The following is a 17,936-nucleotide window of genomic DNA, read 5'->3' on the forward strand; positions in this document are numbered from 1 at the left end:
CACACTTTCAGATTGTATTATCTGCACATTGTTTAAACAAAATGGATCCTTCCAAAGATAATACTGACTATCATGAAGGAATTTTTTCCTTTGTTGGTATGTCATTTCTCGAAGAATTATTCGACATGCAAGGTAATTGGAAAAATCAGCAAACCAGGGTATTTCATGAATTTGATTTACCTCAAATAAGTGTTCACCTGAGAAATTCTCGTTGATAGGCACACATGATTGAGTTACCTCATCTTGCTCCAACCTTGACAGATGATCAACTATTTAATTTTCGACACCTTTTCTCTCTTGGATCTCAAGGTCAAATTCTTGGAGTAAAAGTATCCAACGAATTAGCCTTGGTTTTGCATCTTTCTTCGTGAGCAAGTATTTAATGGTCGCATGGTCAGTAAATACTGTAACTTTGGTACCTATAAGATATGAGCGAAATTTGTCAAAAGTAAAAACTATAGCGAAGAGTTCCTTTTCGGTTACCGTATAATTGTGTTGGGCTCCCGTCAAAGTTCTACTTGCATAGTAAATAGGGTGAAACACTTTATTTCTTCTTTGACCCATTACTGCTCCAATGGCATAGTCACTTGCATCGCACATGAACTCAAAAGGTGAGTTCCAATCAGGTGTAACGATTATTGGGGCTGAGATTAATCGCTTCTTTAGCTCTTCAAAAGCTTCCAAACATGCTTTGTTGAAATCAAACACTGTATCTTTCTCTATCAACAAACACAATGGTTTAGAAATTTTCAAGAAATTTTTGATAAACCTTCGATAAAAACTGGTATGGCCTAAGAAACTTCTGATTCCTTTCACATTCATTGGGTCCGGTAATCTTTCAATTACGTCCACCATTTCTTTATCGACTTCAATTCCTTTTTTGAGATCTTATGACCTAAGGCAATCCCTTCCTTGAGCATAAAATGACATTTTTCCCAATTAAGGACAAGATTTGTCTCTTCGCATCTCTTCAGTACCTTAGCAAAATTACTCAAACAGATATCATAAGTGTTACCAAAAGCAGAAAAATCATCCATGAAAACCTCAACAAAATTTTCAACCATATCAGTAAATATTGTCATCATCCATCGTTGAAAAGTTGCAGGTGCATTGCAAAAACCAAAAGGCATTCCCCTAAAAGAAAACGTACCGTATGGACAAGTAAAGGTTATTTTATGTTGGTCCTCTGGGGCTACAACTATTTGGTTATATCCTGAATAGCCATCTAAAAAATAATAGAATTCATTACGTGCCAGTCGATCTAACATCTGAACCATAAAAGGCAACGGAAAATGGTCCTTCCGAGTGGCTTTGTTCAACTTTCTGTAATCAATACAGATTCTCCAACCGGTAATAGTTCTTGTTGGAATTAACTTGTTACACTCATTTTCAACAATCGTGATTCCACTTTTCTTCGGCACACATTACACCAGACTTACCCACAAACTATCTGAAATAGGATAGATAATTCCTACATCTAACCATTTGATCACTTCCCTTCTCACAACTTCTTTCATAATAGGATTGAGCCTCCTTTACCCATCAATTCGAGCTCTTTCACATTCTTCTAAAATGATTTTATGCATGCAAAAAAAAGGCTTATACCTCGAATATTAGCTATGGTCCAACCAATTGCTTTCTCAAATTTCTTTAGAATAGCAATTAGTTACTCCTCTTGATCTTTCGTCAGTTCAACTGAAATAATCACAAGCAAAGTAGAACAATCACCTAAATAAATGTATTTCAAATGGGAAGGAAGTACCTTTAGTTCGAGTTTAGGTGGTTCTTCAATTGACAACTTGGGATGCACAAATTCTTTGACTTCTAACTCCAACGGTTCAAATCGTGTAGATTGAATAAAATTTTCGGGATTGGCTTCCATCAAAGCATGTTTTCTTTACCTTCTTCATCCTCCAAAGGGTCAAGATCTAAGGCTTTCTCCAATGGATCTTCTTCAAAATTGCTTTCCATAGAAACCAAGGTTTCTATCTCTTCCATAACTGAACACTCCTCTGTCGGATCGAGAAATTTCAACGCTTTAAGAATGTTAAAGGTTACCTTATCATTTTGAACTCGCATGGTGAGTTCTCCTCTTTGCAAATCAATTAACGTTCTTCCCGTGGCTAAGAAAGGTCTCCCAAGGATGATCGATACTTCCTTGTCTGCTTGAAAATCTAAGACAATGAAATCAGCAGGAAAAATAAATTTATCGACTCTTACCAAAACATCATTGATCTTTCCTTCGGGATATACTAAAGATCGATCCGCTAGATGAAGTGTCACAGTTGTAGGTCTTACTTCACCTATCCCTAACATCTTGAAAATATACTTAGGCATCAAGTTGATACTCGCTCCTAAGTCACACAAAGCTTTACCACAGTAAGATTCATCAATGTTACAGGGTGTAATAAAGATTTCTGGGTCTTTCAATTTCTGTGGCAATTTGTTTTGCAGGAACGCATTGCACTCTTTTGTCAAGGTAACAATCTCATACTCACTCAGTCGTTTCTTCTTGGATAGTATATCCTTCATACACTTCACATAATTCAGCATTTGTTCTAAAGCCTCCTGTTTTTGCTTGTTTTGCTGCAATCTTTGCGGATATGGAGGTGATGGAACTTTCGGTTGAATCGAACAACCTTTTTAAGTAGGTAAATCTGCATCCAAAGAAGATGTTAAAATATCTGAATTGACTAAGTTAGGGTTAACCTTGTCAGACTTTGCAGATTTTGATTCCTTTGGTGTAGGAACTTCAACAGCTGGTTGATTCTTCTCAACGGGCTTATCTTCGACATCAATCAATCGGGGTTCTAGAATTTTACAACTTTGCAATGCCATTGCCTTGATATGTTCTTTACCCAAAATTCTTGGATTCTTAGTATCGCTCGGCAAGGTTCCTTGCGGTCTATTACGTAGCTCTATAGCTAACTGACCCATTTGGTTTTCCAAATTTTTCAGTGTTGCTGCTTGGCTTTGGATCTAAGCGTCATTCTTTGCCATATACGCTTTCAACAAGTTCTCCAAACTGTTTGATGCCTCAGCTTGAGGTGGTTTTGGAGCTTGCTGATTAAACCCTTGAGATTGGTTGGGTCTTTGCTACAATAAGTAGTTGTTTGGTCCATTTCCTTGGTTGGTCTAAGAAAATTTAGGATGATTACGCCATGAAGGATTGTAGAAGTTGGACTGGGGTCCTTGTCCACTCCTATTTTGATATTGGTTCCCCACATAGTACACTGACTCAGGATTTGATGGACAATTCTCAAAAGAATGACCTTCCTCACAGTACACACAGTAAACTACTTTAATCGGACTTGGTGGCTGAGCTACAGAATTATTAGTACTATAAGTGGTTAACTGTTTTATCATAGAAGAAATAGATTATACCTGAGCTGATAACGAAGTGAGGGTGTCAACTTCATGAACTTTGGCTACACATCTTCCTGAAGCTGTTCGATTTGTTGGTCATTGATAGTTATTACTCGCGATGCTCTCGGTGATCTCATAAGCCACATTATAAGACTTAGACAAAATTGCACCATTCGCGGAAGCATCTACCATCAATCTTGTATGTGCATTGAGACCATTATAGAATGTCTCCAACTGGATACAATAAGGAATCCCATGATGAGGACACTTACGAAGTAACTCCTTAAATCCCTCCTAAGCCTCATACAAAGACTCGTCATCTAATTGTTGGAAAGTTGTGATCTCGTTCCTTAACTTAGCGTTTTTGCTAGGTGGGAAATACTTAACCAAAAATCTCTCAGCTAATTCTTTCCATGTAGATATGAAACTTGTGGCAATGAATTAAGCCATGCTCGTGCTCGATCTCGCAACGAGTACAGAAACAACTTCAACCTCAGTGCGTCTTCAGTCACAGCAGCTATCTTGAATGAATCACTCACCTCCATAAACAATCGAAGGTAGAGATGTGGATCTTCTGTGGGAATACCACTAAATTGGCCCACCGTTTGTAGCATTTGAAACATCACTGGTTTCAATTCAAACTGGGTTGCCTCAATAACTGGCATTCTAATTCCTGGGTTTAACTCACTAAAAATTGGCACAGCATATTGTCTGATGCATCGATCCCTATCATCGACAATGAGGATAGGAATTCGTACATGATCGGCTTCATTACCTTGGTCTTGATTCTGATTTGGAAGGTCCATCTCGACTTGTCTTTCAGTTGTTCATTCATGTCTTCTTTGTCTGAAAGTTTGCTCAAATTTCAGGGTCTATAGGGAGTAAATCGATAATTCAATCTATGCTCATAAACACCTGAAAAGAAAATCAAAAAAATTAAAAAGAATAAGTTAGTAATGTTAGAAATAAATCAAATTGAAAATAAATAATTTCACGAAAAAAAATGACTATGGCAACAGTTGACAATCCCCGGCAATGGCGCCAAAAACTTGTAATGCGTAGGTTTTGCAAGTGTACATAGTCATTGTCAAGTAATAAGTAAATATCGAGCTATCATCTCCACAGGGATTGTATTTGTGCTAAGTCACTTAATTTGTAAAATTATACTAACAATTTGGTAAATAAAACACAATATAGTTGAGAAGTGGTGATTAAAATATATTAAACTAAATGCAATGATCCCTAATGCAAATTATCCTAAGTATGCAAACTATACGAATGAAATAGATTTTAGTAAAATTAAACACAATTAGCATCAATTATAACATAAATAAACTAGGACAATTACTTTATTAAACTCAATTTATTATCAACATGCTTAATAACATTCGGAAGAACATTCCATGGAAACTCGATCTTTCATGAGTTTGGGAACCACATTAGGTCCTTTCGGAATCCTTTTCTTAGTAAATATACATTTTACTGATCCTTATGTACTAAGGGTTTCTTAGCATTCGTGTGAGGTAACAGGGACGTGTCAGGTTTGAAACAATTTAATCACACAAATCTAAAAACTATGCAGATAACAGAGCTTGGTCAGAGTTGTTATGCAACCTCCAATTTAATCGAGTCAGGATCTAAATTGAACATGCACATTTCAATTATGTGTCCATTAGCCATCGTCTGGTCAGGATCGCTCAGCTAATTTAGGTGCATTTCAATCACGTATGAGCGAAATACAGACTTGATTTTAATTGGAAACATGATCGATTGAGGCACAAACATTATAAGCATGAATCAAATAAATATTATTTAATCAAAACAATTATCCTAGCTTAAATAAAATTAAACTAACATTGTTGTAAACAAGAAAAAATAACACATAGCAAATATCTTTATATTAAATTAAAGAAAATGAAGATTAAACCCAATTTAGAGTGGCTGTCACCTAGGACTCTGACTGACGAGGCTCCTTCGTTCCTTTGCTTTGCTCCTTTGTTGATGGCTCTCCAAGGTGGCCGACCAAGGTTTCTTTAAGAGGCTTAATTGCTAAAATCTCTATGAAAAGGTGATGCTAGGCGTGGTAATGGAAAAGCCCAAGAGAATTTGGAGAAAAGAGAGAATGATGAATGATGAGAATGAATGAGGAATGATTGAGGGATGCTTGAGGGATGCTTGAGGGATGATTAATGAAGGAATGGGAGAGTCTTATTTATAGGTGAGGAGAGGGGGATAGTTTGCTAAAAATAGTGGATGTTAACCTTTTCAAATCTCCTCAAATTGTGGCCGGCCATGCTTAGTGGCTTTTGACTTGATTTTTTTATTTTTAAGCAATTTTGGATGCCACACAAGTCAGGATAGAGACTCGGTCAATCGTAAATCTTCAGGCAAATCTTTAATGTCTTCAACACTACAAGGACCATAAACCAAAGAATGGTTTAAATGGACATCCATGTGTAGCCGAATATTGGGTTGACTTGGTCTCCAATTTGGATGGTTTTGTAATCCAGCAAAGCTATCAGACCTATCCAGAATAAATCAACAAGTTAGAGGACCAAAGAATGAAATTTATCCAATTTAATTAATTAATTAAAACCAAAATTATTAATGAATTATTTTAAAATGAATTATTAAATATAATTTTATATTTTATTATTTAATTTAACATGCATGGCCCACTTTATGTATTAAAAAATATAATATAAAATAAGCCATTTATTGCATGAAAACTATATAATAAAGCATAAAATCACAGTTTAATAATTTTTATGTCCTAATTTCATATTTTCACATATTTCATTAATTTATTAAACAATTACTTAGTTTTAACAATAGGTTTAAGTAAAAATGTGATAAATTACAAAGGAAAAATCCTATATATTTTTTTGTTTACAATGGGCTTAGTTGAAACCATTCTGATTACTAGCTAAGAGGATTCTATCAAAACATGGGATGTTTCTTGGTACTAGGAGCAGAGACTTGGGGTTTGCTTGGTGGACTTAAAATTGCTTAGGAGATAGGACATTGGAGAGTGGAAGCAAAGAGCGATAATTTTAACCTTATCTGCTCCTTACAAAGAAGAACAAGTGAAGATAATAGTGAAGCTTTAGTTAGAAAAATTTCAAACATCTATGCTTGCCTTTGGACAGTAGTGTTTTGATATGTCACCCGTGAACCCAACCGTTCCACTGATCTTGTTGCGAAGTTGCTACTATATGACTCCCCAAAGTTCCTTTTCTTTTAAAGTATGTCTGATGATGTTACCAATATGGTGGAGAGGAATCTTAACAAGTATGATTGATGATTGATTTGTTTATTCTACAGTTGGTATAATGATTCTTACCTATTATTTTTTTATCACCAAAAAACAGTTTAGACTTAAATAATTTTATGTTGGACTTAATGAGTTTGAAACTTTTTTTAAGTATAATAAATTTGAAACTTTGAATAATTTTACATTTTAATTATTATTTTTATATTTGAGTTAAGTTTGACTTTGATTTCTGATTGCATAAACAATGGACGCATTGCAATTCATGCCTCATGCCACATACGTTGACACTTGTTATTTAACACCTGATTTCCAAATAACTCAAGAACTTGAAATAATTAGAGGGCTAAATTGGAAGATACTGCAAGTTGACAATCTCTATTGAAAGGAATGGGAAAGCTAGAAACTAATTTGGACATGGTTGAGAACCAAACCTAGTTCAGTTAGAATGGAACTAGTCGGTTCCTTAGTAGGGGACAACATGATTAGAAATGGATAATCCTCCTAAGGTTGGTAATAGTGCGGGAAGAGCTATAAATAGCTGGGAGATGGCTTCCTAGGGATAATTTCTTTCTCGATTATGTTTCATTTTCTCTTTTCTTCATCATATACTTTGAAGAAGAGTAGGCCATGAAAAGTTCTGCATGAAGTAGACTTCATGAGGATAGAGATGGAAAAGTAGGGAAACCAGTAAGCTAGTAAGGTTCTTAACCCTTCTGTGTGTTTAAGAATGGGTAAATATGGTTACGGGCCTTCAGAACCATTTTAGGGGTTTTGCATGCTTATAAAAGTTTAAGCTTTTAAGATGAAGTTCAAGTTTAACCAATAGATTTTTGGTTGTAATGCTTAGTTGCCGGGAGAATGGAAGTTCTGGCATTCGAGAAAGTTAAGTTGTGGAAACAATGAAGCTTCAGGTGAGTTTCTAAAACTCCAATCATGGATGTTATGATTTATGTTGTCTGAGTATTCTAGGGTTGCATAAGCATGAAATTTTTGTAAATACATGTCAGTAAGAATAAAATGGTCTTAGTATGGCATCTGCATGCTTTGCATGTTGGGAGAAAAGGCAAATGGGGAGTGACCCTAATAGTTACCACCATGGGCGAAGCTCTAGGCCTTGCGAAGGGAACACTGTGGTGTTCAAGCATCAAGTTTAGGTGATGTAAAGAAGGTAATATGAGGAGGATTTGGGAAATGAGAATCATGGAAAGGTATTTACCACAATGGTGGTATTGATTGGTTCTTTAGGGTAATATCATGATGACAGTATATGGCGTAAGACCATAGATGAATGATGCTATGGTAGTCTAGTATGAGGTGCATAGTGTAAGACCATGGATGAAAGATGCCATGGCAGCATGATACAAGGTATAAGGTATATGGTGTAAGACCATAGATGAAAGATGCTACGACAGCTAGATATAATGAGTAAGACCATGAATGAAAGACTCCATGGCATTATAGGATAGTACGCCATGATGGCAGAATGATGTAAGACCATGGATGAAAGACTTCATGGCATCCCTAAAGATAGTTCACTGGGATAGTAAACACATAACAGACAGTCTATTGGGACAATAAACATAGATAGAGTTTGCTGGAATAGCAAACATGGGGTAAGTCCACTGGGACAAAGGAAATGAGGTAAAAAGGGTGCAATACTATAGCTTGACTATGACAACCCATAGAGTCCGCTAGGAAATAAATACTAAAAGTCCGCCAGGACCTCAAGTGAGGGGTATATTGCCAATATGACAAGTATGAGGAACTGCGTAGGTGGAAGAGGAATCAAAAGAAAGTGTAAGTAGTGACAGATGAATATTATGGAATCCGCCAAAAATTTTGAAAGTGGTAAGGATAGATGTGAAAGCCAACAAGGCATGGGTGAAGACCCAACAAGAATTAGAGAAGGATAGGCCGTGCTAGAGCTGGCCTATTTATGGAAATGTTTAAAAGGGAAATTATTTGAGGATCGCAAGAAAGGATTCATAATCAAGAGCCATTAGAAGTACTCTATGAAGTTTTATGCAAGAGGTAAATCCCGTAGGAGAATGGAGAAGTGACCTTCCAAGATAAGGAGTCTAACCAAGAGACAATATGTCTGTCAAGACTATTCTTCTTTGAGGATAGTCCATTATGGAAACAATTCATGAAGTTAGCTCCATATGGAGAATTTATGTAAGAGGGAAGATGATTCATGTAATCTTATGAGCGATGGCCTACCAGGTTAGTAGGTTAGTTGTTCTTCACATGGGACAGGTGAGGTCCCTAGTTAGTCTTGTGCATAAGGCAGATTTTGGGAAAGTAATTCAACCACATGTAACTCAGAATAAGGTGAAATTAGGGTAAGTTCACCAAGATGGCGAGGTTCAATGTGAATAAACCTAATTAATGGGATATTAACAAGTCCTCCAAGACTACGTTAGGAAAATAGACGAGTCCACCAAGGATTGGACCGACTGAGAAACTCCTCTAAGGGAGATATGACCTAAGGATCCTTGAGCGGGGAGTTAGGAAAGTTACCATAGTGGTCATCAAAAACCTTGTATGTGAGGTGCATAAAAAGAAGAAAAGATAAGAAGTAAGGATAAGACTCGTTGATATGATAAGGTGTCTGGACTACTATCAAGTGGAGAATTCGACCAGAGTAAGGTCTTATGATGAGTCGAGTAGCTTGCAAGATCAGGTGGAGTCTGCAACCCTGATAAAGAACACTCACCTTGAGCGGGCAGGGAGTTAATTTATGTTTAGTTTATTTTACATTTGTTACCCTCATGCAATAGGGTTAAATTACGGGGCAGTGAAGGAACTCACTAAGTTCATTTGAACTTACAAAGATTATTTTTTTATGTTTGCAGGATTTGCGAGGTTGATAGAGGACTTAGAGGAGGGACCAAGCCAGATAATGTGGAGATCGGGGATCGCAGGCAGTTAGAGTCATGCATAAGAAGGGTGTACTATTGGAGGCTTTGTCTCTGGATCAATCATGGTGTAACCAAACAATATTTTTAGAAACTGGACTAAAAAATAGTTAACCTTAAGTTAAAAACTTTAGGGGTCTTATTGTAAACTAATAGTCTACTTAGGGATATAATACTTGAGAAAATTAAACTTTAGCTTAAGCTTAAAGTTCTAAGGATTAATAATTTTCCCAATGTAGTCTGTTTATTTTAGATTTATATTTAGAAATTTTTGGTTAAGTACAACATGATCTATTTGTGATGCTTCATACTCGGATCCTGTTGTCAGGTTGGGCTTGGGTGTTACATGGCAAGCGGACTCGAATTTTTAATGGACTATCAATCTCCAAATGTCACAGGTTGCTGCAAAAAGGAGCCCTCGACTAAGGCACATTTTGATGATCCAACTTGTTTACTTATGGTCATTTGGCCCAACAGGTCTGGTCCATTGCTTGGAGAGACTGAAGGCCCATCTACTTAGCCTAGTGAATATGTAAACACTCTAATAATTTGTATTTACTAGGGTAAATAGTTTGTAATTTTAGAGAGTCTTGTAAATCTCTTAAGAATATCAACTTGTAAATTGCTTTTAATATCAATTATTGATGTATTTTAAACTAGACCATTGGATCATGGGGAGCTCAACTATAAATAGAGCACTTATCCTTATTTGTAATCACTCAATTGTAATTCTTCAAAGTAATTTTAAGAGCATTTACTGAAACACTTGGCCTGCTTAGTTTTCTTATGGTTTTTCTGTTCTCTTTTTCTTCTTCGCTTGAAAGTTTGCTTTCACTTTATTTCAGTGCCTTAGAGGATTTCTGTTGTGAATTCTCATCTTTTAAGAGTGAGACTGACTTAGGCAGAGATTTGAAGCTAAGTTTCTACTAAGGTCGTGCGACTTGTGAGACTTAAGTTCAAGCCTCGTGATAGTTGGTACTATAGTTAGTATTCAGTAATGTGTCGATTGAGATGATGAAAATAGTAGATGAGCAGATTAAGCCTAGGGAGACTCATTGGAGAGGGCATGAAAGCTAGCAGATTGAGGGATATTTTGTTAGTTTTGGAAGGCAATGTTGCAAAACTCGAGGACTCCATAGGTGATATGAAGGAGACCTTTGTTGTGGAATAGGTGTTGGGTTCTATCGATGCTAATGTGGAAAGATACATAGGGCTCTCAAGTCAATTGATGAGAAGTTGAATAAGAGGAATGATACTCTCGAAGTTATGATCATGGCTTTAAAGAATGATACTAAAGCCATGATGACAAGAATGAGGGAGCTTTAAGGAGAGCTCATTGTGTATAGAGCTGCTATAGGAAAAGGGATGTTGGCTTTGGTTTCTAAGTAGCGTAAAATGGATGTTCCCAAACCAAAAGATTTTAAGTGGTCTAGGTTTGCGAGAGATGTGGACAACTTTTTATGTAGGATGAAACTGTATTTTCGTGCAATTGACATTGAGGATAATGCCAGTACGGTAAATACTGCTTCAATTTATTTTACTGATGTCACTTTTTTATAGTGGTTTCGTATGTCCACAGATGAGAGACAAGGTGTTACTACTATTGGGACTTGGGTGGAGTTCTAAAATGAATTTATGAAGTAGTTTTACCCTACGTATGCAAAGGAAGAAGCTCAAGCTAAGTTGTTTTGGCTTACAAAACAAGGCACAGTTCGAGAGTATGTCTGGGAGTTCATTGAGTTGTTACTCCAAATCCCTGATTTGAGTGAGAAAGAGATATTCTACTAGTTTAAAGATGTGTTGAAACATTGGACGAAGTAAGAGTTGCGTCGACTAGGAGTCAAAGAGCTTACCAAATCCATTGCTGAGGTAGAATCCTTTTTCGAGCTTAATCTAAGGAAAGATAAGTTTGAGTCTTCCAGGCCCAAAGAGACGGGTAATGGTGGGTGAGACCATAAGGAAGAACAAGATACAAATGGCAACTATGGCTGTAACACCCCTAACCCGTATCCTTCCCCAGAATAGGGTTATAGAGCATTACCGGAGTTTACGAATTAATTTTCAGACATTTCATTTCATCAAACATTCATATTTATAACCAATCAAAATCAAAACATTTATGAGCTGACATTAACCAATTTAACTTATACAATAACCAGAATCAAATCATCCAAAATTTCCGATAGAACCAATGGATAATGTGGTATATCTCCAACAAGCTTCCAACCCAATCGAGCTTCCGATAATCATTTCAAAACATCCAATAATAATTCAATTCCAAACACGCATATATATAATATTAATTGCCAAATAGCATTCAATTCAATTAAAATTATACAAAATATAGTTCATACGAACTCACCAGGCTAAATTGCAGAAATACCAAAATTTAGGGACATTTTGAAAAATTTCTATTTTTTTCTCGAATTTCCACCCAATCTTGATCTAAATTAATATTTCATTCAATTTAGTAATTTAAATGATAAAACAATTCATTTCATGCAATTTGGTCATTTTTGAAATTTTTCCAAAATTGCCCCTAAAGTTTTACTTTTGTTCAATTTAGTCCTCGAACCCAAATCATACAAATTAACCATTTGAAATGCAAATCCATGCTAGCATAATATTCATAAATTTATTTTCCTCATCCTCCTCTCCATTCCACATCCTTAATTTACATAACATGCTTATAAGTAACATTATCTATAATTTCACTAGTTTCTTGTAAATTTATTCAAAGCTGTCCATTTGAGTCATAGTCACTAAATCATTTATATCTTGAGCTGAAGAAATCCAAATTAAGATCTGTTAATTTTCCCTAAAACTAGACTCACATATCTTATTTCCATAAAATTTTCATAATTTTTGGTTCATCCAAATAGTACATTTTATTCTTTAAAGTTTCCCCTATTTTGCTGTCTGACAGTTCCGCCCACTATTCACTAAAAATGAATTATCTAATTGTACAGAATTTGGATGATGTTTCCGTTTATTTAATTTAAAAATAGATTCATTAAGGATTCTAATAATATAAATTATAACTTAAAATTATTTTATTCAATTTTGATGATTTTCCAAAGTCAGAACAGGGGAACCCGAAATCATTCTGCCATTGTCTCACAAAATTTATTATATCTCATGATTTACAATTCTATTGCTTACACCGTTTTTTTTATGAGAAACTAGACTAAATAAGATTTAATTTCATATTTTATTCATCTTCTAATTCAATTCCCACAATTTTTGGTGATTTTTCAAAGTCAACCTACTGCTGCTGTCCAAACTGTTTTAGTGCAAAATATTGATTACTAAGTTTATAACACTCTTATTTTCTTTCTCTACACTATTTCTCATCACTTTCTCTTATTTTCTCTTCACTAACATACCAAGAACATAAAACCTTATATAATAAAACTCTACATTAACATCAATTTCATACCTTTTCAATAATATCAAACTCAAAATGTATTGAAATCTTGATGTTCTTACATTGCTCAATTGATTTCAATCTTTAACTTGATTTTCTCTCTCCTCCAGCTTCTATTTCTTGAATCTAACTTGATATTCTAGCTCCCCATAGTCTCCTTGTTATCTTTCTCTCTTGATGGATATGGAAATTCTTTTGATTTCTAAGTGAAAATGGTGAATTTTTGATAAAGGACCAAATTGTAAAGAAAAGAAAGTTTCTTTCTTTCTTTCCTCTTCATACGTTGGTTGCATGGGAAGAAGATGATAATTCCTCATCTTTTCTTTCATATATATACTAAATAGAATAATAATAAATTAATAAAATATCATTTAAAAATCATATTAAAATATTAATAAACTAATATTTATTTAATTAATTAATCTAAAATATCACCAACATCATCATTGCCTTCTAGATTTCTCTCTTCTAATTGACCATTTTGCCCTTCATAATCTTTTAAAATTCCATCATTTAGTCACACTTAATTTGGTAAAATTATGATTTAGTCCTCATAATTCTTATCTTATTCAATTTGGTCCTAATTCATCCATTTTCCTTAGTTTCTAGATCATTCCACCCTTAAAATATTTACACCTTTGGTCCTTCAACTTTTTCATATTTACACTTTAACCCCTCAAATTTTGAGTATTTACTCTTGGGCAATAATAATTTTCTCACTTTTGCGATTTAATCCTTCCTTACATTAATATGTCATAATATACTTCTCAATGTTGGCATAACTCAAAATTTCCCTTTTTGTTACTTTATTTCCTTATTTTACTATACCAAGGATAATATCTTACTGTAGAAATTTTCAAAATATTACATTTGTGGTCTCGAAACCACTATTTCGACTAGGCCCAAATTCAAGCTATTACAACGGCAATAGTTGTAACACCCTAATCCGACTGTCTGACCGGTGAACGATGATGTTACCGGAAAAAAATCTTTCGTAACAACAAAAACATTGGTTTTAATAGATAATTCAATCAAGACGATTTTAGTAAAATAGCCTTTAAATGTTGTTTGGTGAAGTAGTATTTTTAAAACAAACCAAAAAAAAGTGAACACTCCAAAATGTCATTCGATGGATTAAAATATTTAAGACATAAATCAAGGGAAAAATAAGATTAAACCTTGATTCACATAACATAAAAGTTAGTAAATTGGTGAAGTGCCATCATTCGTTATATACAAACGTTTATAGCAAAGAAGCTCAAGTTCACTTTTATATAATTCAATTATAAGAGATTTAAACTGTAACAAATTGTTTTTAGAGGTGTCGAAATAGTGGTTTTGGGACCATAATTCCAAAGATTAAATTATTATTTTAATGTCTATGGATTAAATTAAGGTCGATTAAAATTTTGTTAAGAAATTTTAAAGTTTACTTAGTTAATTAAGTAAAATGACTAAATTGTAAAAAGTGAAAAGTTAAGTTCTATTAGCTAAAGGGTTAAATGGCTTTGGAAATGAAAGTTAATGGACATGAATGTGAATTATACCATATATGTTGATAGTGGATGTACATGGATAAGATATAATGTAATTATGAAAGTTTTTAAAAGTTAAAATGGTAATTAAACAAATTAAACTTAAACTAAATGAAACAAAAATTGCTTCATCTTTCTCACTTAACCTCACCACCAAAATTTGAAGAAGAAAACACCATTTTTAGGGTTTGAAGATTTGGTCAAGCTGACTTCTCGCATGTAAGTGTATTCAAGCCCCATTTTTAGTGATTTTTATGTTTTTGAGTCTGTTTTAGTTTAATCTAGATAGCCTAAGGGTTAATTTACAAAATTGTTAAAGGTTGAGGGACTTACCATGAATTCTTTTCGATGATTTTTTGTGTTAATTGATAGATTATAAATCTTTGTTGAAAAATAAACAAGTTTTGTTAAGTAATTTTTGATGAATTTTGGAAATAGTGATTAGTTTGTTAAAGGTATAAATTCTAGAGTTTTATTGTGAAATGATGGTAAATATGGGTTGGTTCAAGGTCCTTTGCATCTTTGATTAACATGGATTTAGATTAAAATGGTTAGATTTTAAGTTATAAGCCTAAGGACTAAATTGTGAAAAGTTAAAATATTAGGGGTAAATTGGTAATTTTGCATAAATATGAAATGTGGATTAAATTGAATTCTAGAAGTATTTAATTGATTGAAATTACCTATCTAGATCAAGATAAACCACGTTCAGACTTAGATCAAGGAAAAGCTAAAGCTTTGGATTAGTTCGATCTAACTTCTACGCCCCTAGTCATCAAGGTAAGTTCGTATGAACAGTTATTGTGTTAATGTTATTTAAATTGAATGTTTACTATGTTATTTTTAATGTAAGTGGATCGATATATAAACGTATCAATGCTATGACTAATTGACGGATATTGAGTCCCGATTGAACCTTAAGAATTTTTAGGATACGAATGACAATCAATTAGGGATTTCATGTTTCAGGTGCTGGACTTGAATGTCCTACTGATGGCTGAGGTCCTGCATTTGTTGCAGATTCTCCACAGCTCGTATGAGCAACATCGTGTACCATAGCTCATGTGAGCAGGCCCATTTCATAGCTTGTGTGAGCAATGATGTAAAGGAAATGTTACAGTTATATGTAAAGGCACGCCATGTGAGAGCGTTCCCGAGTATTCGATATAATTCTAGATGGTTCAATGGGTATGAAAAGGAAATGAAATGGTAAATATTTAAATGGAATTAAACATAATCTTATGGAAAGGATTTATGAATTAAATGATGTATTTTATATGGAAATCTACTTATTTTATGGATAAATTCATTTGGATCATGTACAAGTGCATTGACTTCTGAATTTGATGATATTGTTTAGGCATATGCCAAGCATATGGTTTTTGGTTGATATAATACTTATGCTTTATATTATGCAAATGAAATGGTAAGTTATGTTTTGGTTTATACGAGCTTACTAAGCACTTGTTGTTTACATAGTTTTTTTTCCTTTGTTTTATAGTTTATCAAAAGCTCGATTTGGTTGGAAGCTCGCCGGAGACCTATCACACAATCTAGCAGTCAATTCGGTAGTTTTTAAGCATTTTGGCCAAGGTTTATAATGGCATGTATAGGGTGATTTGTAATGGTGTTTTGATGAATGTGTCGATGTTGTTTGGCATGTATAAGCTTTTGAAAACTATGTTGGTTTGGCACACTTTGAGGCCTTACTAGATTTTATCATTTTAGGTACTTTAATATGCTTGTTATTATGGTCCTTTTTAGCATGTTGATGTTGTCTTGCAATGGCCTATTGAGGCATGTTTTAGTACCTATATGGACTAGGTTTGTATATATGAAATGTTACATATGGACATGTTTAGGTAAGTGAGGTTTGGATGCAAATTGCGGTGCCTTTAAATGGAATATTGGTTAGGTGATTTAGGATGCTTGGAATGGTATGTTTATACAAGTTTGAATGGTTTTTGAACCCCCTTGAATGTGTGCTTAAATGGTTTGAGAAGTTATGCATGACATGGTTTTGAATTGGTTTGATTTTAGGTAAAATTTGGGTTCACATGGCTTAGGACTCGGGCATGTGAGCCGGTCGTGTAAGGTACACGACCTGGCGACATAGTCGTGTGTCATCTGAGGACTTCATAGGGTTCAAGTCAGTGAGTTACACGGCCTGGCACACGGGTGTGTGGGGCAACTTGGAGAGTTATACGGCCAGGCACACGGGCGTGTGACACGGGCGTGTAACCTTACTCAGTGAGTTACATGGGTGAGGACAGGGGCTCGGACATGACTGTGTGTCCCTTGTTCAAAAGTTACACGGCCTAAGGTGATTCCACACGGTCGTGTGACCCTTATTTTCAAATTTTGCAACCTTTTCCCAAATTTTCTAATTTGATTCAAATTAGTCCTGAATTGCCTCAAAGTTATTTTTAGGGACGAAATGTTTATGTTTGATAAGTTTTGAATGTGATTTATTTAATTAATGATTTATTGATGAATGTTTTTTTATTATACAATAATGCCCCGTAACCCTAATCCAACGATAGAGACAGGTTAGGGGTGTTACATAAACCACAGGCAGCCCTGAATCGATATACATTTTATAACAGAATGATGAATGGCTCACAAAAGAGTCTGCTTGTTGGTTGAGTCAATTCGAAAGTCCACTTTCAACAAAACTTGAAATGGTAGGGGAAACTAGGTAAGTTTATAACGAACTTAGTGAGTTCGAAGAATAGATAATACACTTTCGAATAGGATTTTCAAGAAATGAAATTAAGCTATGCTTTAACAACACTTAGTAATACCAACAATTTACACATAAATACACTAATATAGTTGTGTACGGTCCATTGGTGGATTCATAACACCAAACAATTAGGGTTCACCGGTAGATACTATTTGCTACTAAAATGCAGTCACCAGTAACTTAGATTTTCATGCGAATATTAGTTATGTCTAATAAAAAACAAAGATTGTCACACTTTAACATTGGCGGATTCGAGAAAAAGGGCAAGTAGGCATGCATGTTACCTATTTCGACACACTATGGTAGCATAGTCCACCATTTTAAAAACTTTTAGCTAACTGGTTTGGTGCATAAATTAACCGCCCATAGAAGTATCAAAGGATTTCATCTCAAGGTATTCTTCAATTGAAGAAAGAGTACAACAATTAAAGAGCACGCATTAAAATTTTTGCTGAGTAAGAAACACCTACTAAGTATATGAGAAAACTGTTGGAGACTAAAGTGTCTTAAAGACCACACCACATATGAGTTACTACTAGGGGTACGGTACGCTTGATTTACTAGTAAAATGTGCAAGTGGGTCCTGCAACGCGATTGGTTAAGAGTCAACTAAATGGACTTGGCTAGTCAAACAATATTTGCCTTTAAATTTCCTTTTATACTTTTCCCG

General features: G+C 34.6%; 1 non-coding gene across 1 annotated transcript; it reads left to right on the forward strand.

Moving 5' to 3' along the window:
- Positions 1–3,616: 3,616 nt before the first annotated feature.
- LOC128041421 (small nucleolar RNA R71) lies at positions 3,617–3,723 on the forward strand. The gene has a single exon (XR_008196442.1). It is a non-coding gene; the product is annotated as a small nucleolar RNA R71 (small nucleolar RNA).
- The last annotated feature ends 14,213 nt before the right edge of the window (positions 3,724–17,936 follow it).

This window comes from Gossypium raimondii, chromosome 5 (genome assembly GCF_025698545.1).
Source record: "Gossypium raimondii isolate GPD5lz chromosome 5, ASM2569854v1, whole genome shotgun sequence".
NCBI classification, from domain to species: domain Eukaryota; kingdom Viridiplantae; phylum Streptophyta; class Magnoliopsida; order Malvales; family Malvaceae; genus Gossypium; species Gossypium raimondii.